This window comes from Prinia subflava, chromosome 1 (genome assembly GCF_021018805.1).
Source record: "Prinia subflava isolate CZ2003 ecotype Zambia chromosome 1, Cam_Psub_1.2, whole genome shotgun sequence".
In the NCBI taxonomy this organism is placed as follows: Eukaryota; Metazoa; Chordata; class Aves; order Passeriformes; family Cisticolidae; genus Prinia; species Prinia subflava.
Genome location: NC_086247.1, coordinates 40,244,389 through 40,250,388, shown reverse-complemented (window position 1 = coordinate 40,250,388; position 6,000 = coordinate 40,244,389).

Here is a 6,000-nt window from a genome sequence, read left to right as displayed (position 1 = left end):
CCTTCCCAGCATTGGCATTGTGTTCTACTAAGGCTCAAATCCTAAGGTGTGGGAAGCTTTGCCATTCATTGGCTGTCAGGAAGCCCGTCATCTGTGTTTAAATGACTCCTGAATATTACCTATACTATCACAATAATTAGGCAATCATTTCACCTAACAAAACCAATCAGAGAAAGATCAAAAGGCTAAATATAGTTTCAAACATAGTTAAGGGGAAGAAAACCCAAACAATAAACCCAACTTAACATGTTCATCATGTTTCAAGAAGGCCATCATGAGGAGACTGCTAAATCATTTTGCCACTACATCTAATGGGACTTGGGGGGGGAATCATCTCCTAGGAGGTTTGTCAGTCAGGTGAGCACTGACACTTAAGAGTCCCTTTTTATCAGTATTCAACCTGCTCAACACATCAGTTCTGGTTACTGCTTTTGACTATAATAGAGACTAATTTTAAAGATATCCTAATTTCTAGCATTTCTAAATAAATACTTCATATGATATCTACACAGTCAATACGATGAGAGCACCTTCAGCTATTTTCTCCCCTGGCAAGAGAGCGCAGAGCCAAGGCAGACCTGCCCTAGGGATAGTTTGAAGTCTACCCTCAGGATTGGCAGTCAGCTCTGGGGGTGTAGTCACAGAGCAGGAGACTTTACAAACACCAAAGGAGCATGGGCAAAGACACACAGCAGACACAGGAACTGGACCACATGTCCCTCCATATCTTAGATTTCCACTGATAGAAAAAAAAAACCCAAACAAACACAAACCACCAATATCTTGCACACTCCTAGAGATGAATCGATGCAAGCCAGTCAAAAAACTGGGATAGGACACAGACATCTCAGGAAGGGAAGAGGCTTTCCTGCTCAACATAGGATCACTCAACCATTTTTTGAGTGCAACAAACCCTCCAGGTCCTCTCTAAAGTACCCTGGGCCAGCAACCAGCAAAACTAAAACATGAGCTGGAAAATAAGCCATGTGCATTGGATTTAGAAGTCAGGCCCATTTTTTTCTTTTGTTCTTATTTTTGGAAGATGGGACTAACCACTGTTACAAATACTTGTGCATTACTGGGAGCCTTGACATCAAGACTGAGTGTCCTTATGGAAGACAGACCCATGTTTTAAGCTATTTTTATTTAGGCAAGATGAGTTCAGTTCCATCCTAATAGAGAAAAAAATACAGTGGCCTGTATAGTGCCAAACTAAGACCAAATTAAGTGATCTAATCAGTTTTCTGACTTAAACACTATAAAATTAAAATACATAAATAGTTATGAAAATACTCATTAGACCAGCAGCAAGAGAAGCTATCCCTTGCTTTTCTGGTAGATGGAAGAATTCCTCGTGCTGGCTGAAGGCAATCATTCTAAAGCCTTTCCTTAACACCATAGAAATAGATCAGTCTAAAGAAAAAACTATTTATGTTTTTCATTATTTACTTTTTAACACAAGGACTTCTATTGAATTACTAAAAATAAATTCATATTTATCCATGATTGGGACACTTTGTCACCACAAAGATTACTCCAAGGACATAAATTCTAGCTAACATTCACTGCTTAATGGCTGTTTTTATTTCTGAGGGCTCTTCACCTAATTATCTTGTAGTGGAAGACTGCTTTGAAGGGTCAGCTCCCAAAATAGCTACCTGGATGTTTAAGATCATTATAATGAATGTACACTTGTTTAGTCTCACAACATAATGCCAAGAGATTTTTACATGACTGTTTTATTTTTCCTGAGACAAATTATCATCAGCTTTTTTTCCCCTCTTTTTTTTCCTCTTGCAATACCTTTCTTCAAGTATGAGATGTGCAGGATGATTTTTAAGATCGTATTTGGTGCAAATTTAAAATTCTTTTTCAGAGACAAGATTAGATTTTTATTCTTCTGATCTTTGAAAAAACAAACATTAAATTAGGTAAAACATATGGACAGATTTAATGAAATTCCAAAAGGCAGCCTTTCTCACTAAGAGTATTTTTATTTTGGTGCATCTCTTTTTTTGTCGGTGGTTGTTGATTCCTTCATTATTTTAAAGATGCTGGAGAAGGGCTGCTGCACCATTTTTCTGACCAAGCTGCAGGATCTTCAACCATCTCCCATGGTGTGTTTAATATCTAGGACTGCTTGAATTCTTGCAGAACACTCCATATCAGTTAACTGACAACCTTGTCCATGGCATTACAGATGTTAGAGCAGTCAAAGATTCATCTCAGCAAGACACTAATAGAAACCATTCTTACTCAAGATAAGGCTTCTCATGAATAATGAAAACAAAAAAAATCAAAGTCAATTTAATCAGTTGTCTTTTGGCTCAAATTTCCTGTCCCAGACAACTTTTTCCTAATTTGGAAGACAGTATTTCAAAGCAACAGCTTTTTTTTTTATTAGTTCCATAACTTCATGGGAATTTCCCACCATTGTGGTTGTGATATTCAGACCTATAAAGCATCAAAAAAAATTGCTTTTCTCACAGATGCCCATCAAGTTGTGACTGCTTTCTCAAAGAATAATCTCTACCCCTTTCTCCCACTAATAAAGAAACAGTTGAGTAGACTTACTAATTCCTACTACAGGTAAGAGAAAAAAAAAAAAAAAAAAGATAATTCTATGCCTCCTAAAAATTGAACAAAACATTCCAAACTCTGAATTGTTAGGATCAGTCTTCTGAATTCATTTTATAGGTGATGTTTTGCCATTGCCTGGATTTATGGGTCATTATTTCCATAGCACTGCACTGTCATCAGGCGATATTACATTAATTGCATTTGGCACTGGGCCTCAAAGTATTAGAGATGCTTTCTTTCAGCAGGACAGAAGATCTGGCATTTTTAATTCACTTTCTTGTGTGCCTTGAAGTAATTTAATCCTCTGTTTGCCCTTCTCTGAAGATAATCTCTTAAGAAAATGAAGGTATCTTATTTGTAAACACTGTTATCAGAAAGCACCACCTTTCTCACTGCGGTCATCATGCTACTGCCACAGTGTCAGCTGCTGGGATCCTGAAAAACCAAGGATTGGTTGATCCTCTTTTTATAAAACTTTTAGCCACTGCATGTTTTTACACTTGAGTGTCAGATGAACTGCAGATGGGTAGGTTTCAAACAGCTTTTCTGAGTTTTCTTTTAAACAAAACAGAAAATGGCAAAAAAACCTTGAGGGTACAGATCCAAATCTTTGAAGGCTATGGAAATTTTCTTCCCCCCATTGCTTTGGGATGAGGAATCCCAAAGGAATCACATCTCAAAGCCTGAACTTCTCTGCAAAGCCCTGTACTTAATGCTCAAACTGTGACTCATTACAGACTATCCTTCATCTGAAGTCCTTGCGATGTTTCTCTGCAGTAGACAGCATTGCACCAAAGCCTAAACACGGGTAATGGTACAAGATATTAAGGGTCAAAGTGTAAGGCAAGGGCCTATTTCTGCCCACAAACCAGTCAGCATAACACTGCTTTTTCCTAAGCAACCAGCCTGGGATTTTATTGCTTGTCTTGATCTTATTTTTAACATGCACAGCATAACCTTGAGCATTTCTTCAGGATGCCTAGCCAAAGCTGTATTTGGAAAGACCTCCTCAAACATCTGAACAGGTCAGAGACTTCCACTATTATTTTAGTGTATCTTTATGTAACATGTGAGAGAATGTCATTCTGCTTTGGAGATACAGCCCTGTGCGGGATCAGATGTCTTTATTAGCTCCTCCATGTATTTGTACCTTAGGAACAGTGAGAAGTAGGGGAACCTTCTTCCATGCTAGAAAACCAGAGACACTGGGAAAATGAGAACCCATTGGAACATCCAGTGAAGCACTTGGGAGCCTTCAGAAAACATCCCCCATCTTCAGCACAGGCAAAAAGCAGCACAGCCTGCCCTGAGCAGTGCTACAGCTGGGATGTGGCCGATATTCCCAGGATGCCATCTTTCCATCCGTGTGGAAGCACACACCAGCAGATGTCACCCAGTCCCCAGAGCTCTGCTGGCTCACCCTGGGGTCCCAGTCACCACTGCCCTCACTTCTCCCTGCAGTCTGTGCCCAGCCACCTTCCCTCGAGTCTCCTTTTGGCCATGGCAAAATGCATGAGAATTTCCTTCCTCCAAAGTCAAAATATCTAATCTGTTAACTTCCAGGATCATTCTAGAATCTGTATCACGTTGCTAATATTTATTTCAAACCTGAACAGCATCATTTCCACTCTGGTATTCCTTACAAGCACTGCAGCTTTTCCAAGTAGCTAATGCCACAAATAACCAATTTTCATTTTTACCCAGAAGAAAACAATTTTTTTTTCTTGCCTCTTCCTAGTTTTAATATCTTCCTGAAATACAAACAGCCATTTTCTCCTTAAATTTGCCATTAAAGAGTCACTCAAAGTGTGAAGTGATCAGATCAGAAGCAAACCATCAGCAGATGACCTCAGCTGCCTGTCAGGGCACTGCTTGTTTTCTTCTTTCACAGTTCAGCACTTAGGGGTAGCAAGTGATACAATTCCTTCAAGACAAAATAATCAACATATTTTCTCTCACAGAGCCAAATAATAGAGACGAGAAATCAGGAGACCAGGAAGAAAAATGAAGGCTAACAATGTGGAAAAATTCTCAAACTCAAGAATAGGAGCATAGGAATGCTGAGCAGCTGCAGACTTGTAAGGCCTGGTTTATATGAAAGCAGGGACCTGGAGAAGCAACTCAATTGAGAGCCTCATTTCCACCTACCAAAAAGTGATACACAGAAGTGACTGGAATTTTGAGTAACAGCTTTAAGTGAAACTACAGTACAGTAAAACAGTGTTACTTATCCTTAATAATGTATCCTCCAAGTATAGTAAAATATTGTTACTTATTCTTAGGAAAGTATTTTCTAGTCTGATAGTCAGCAAGTTACTTTATCCATTATCTGTAGTTCTCCCGTTGGGAGGTACTCCAAAACTCAAAAAGCTGTGGGTTTTGCTTCTTCCAAAGCACAAAGGTCATGTAGATCCATTCTTCCCTTATAATTATTTTTATATAACTTTTTAGATACAATACATTTTCAATCACAAGTCAAAATTAGAACTTGATGGAAAGAGGGGAAACAGAGGCTAAACTAATTCCTTGTTTTTATGTCTGTCTTCAACACATGCAACTTTTAAAAGTAGGCCTAGAGGAGGTTGGTCTAATGAAAGGACCAATCTCAAGTCAGACAGAAACAGGCAAGGGGAATTATCAACTTTACATTCAGCACATTCAAAGTACCACAGAGTAACATAGCTATCCACACAGCACTGCAGTTTTCATGCTACATAACCTATGCAGAAACATATGTTAGAGACATGGCTCAGGCATATTGCCTTAGTCAAAGGATGAAGCACAGAAGGAAGAAAGCAGGGAATTCCATTGAAGGGGTTTCCACATTTGTTCTCAACTTCTACTGAGCACCAAAAGCAACCAGAAATTGTCTCAAACCCACAAAAGGACTGTTTAACTACCCTGCATACGTAATTGGATGCAGTACAATAAAAGAGAATTTTATCTTTTTAAAATCTGGTTTTAAAATAAGAAAGCACCTAATTCTATATATATTTAAAAATAATTTTAAACATTACTTATGTCAAAGAATTACATGAGAATAATAGCATGCTTTCTCTTTGTTTTTCATTGAAGTAACCCACAGATTTTGTGTTATAAAAAGACTCCTGGATTCTTAGGACATATTTAAAATAGTAACTTACCACAAATTATTTTATGCCTTCAAAAATTTTATAATAGACCTCCCCTTAGTTGGAATCTCCTTTTTTTTTTTTCCCCCACATCTAGAAAGGTTTTCAAATGAAAATAACCACTAAATCAACTCCTTCCACTTTCATGTGGAAGCATAATCACATGCTTATTTAAAAAGGAGTAAGTAAGCACACAGAAATAAAAGTGTTACTATTGCTCTGTCATTTATCTAATAACTGTATTCATAGACTTAAAAAAATATTCTCTCGGAAAGAACTCAGCGGAGAT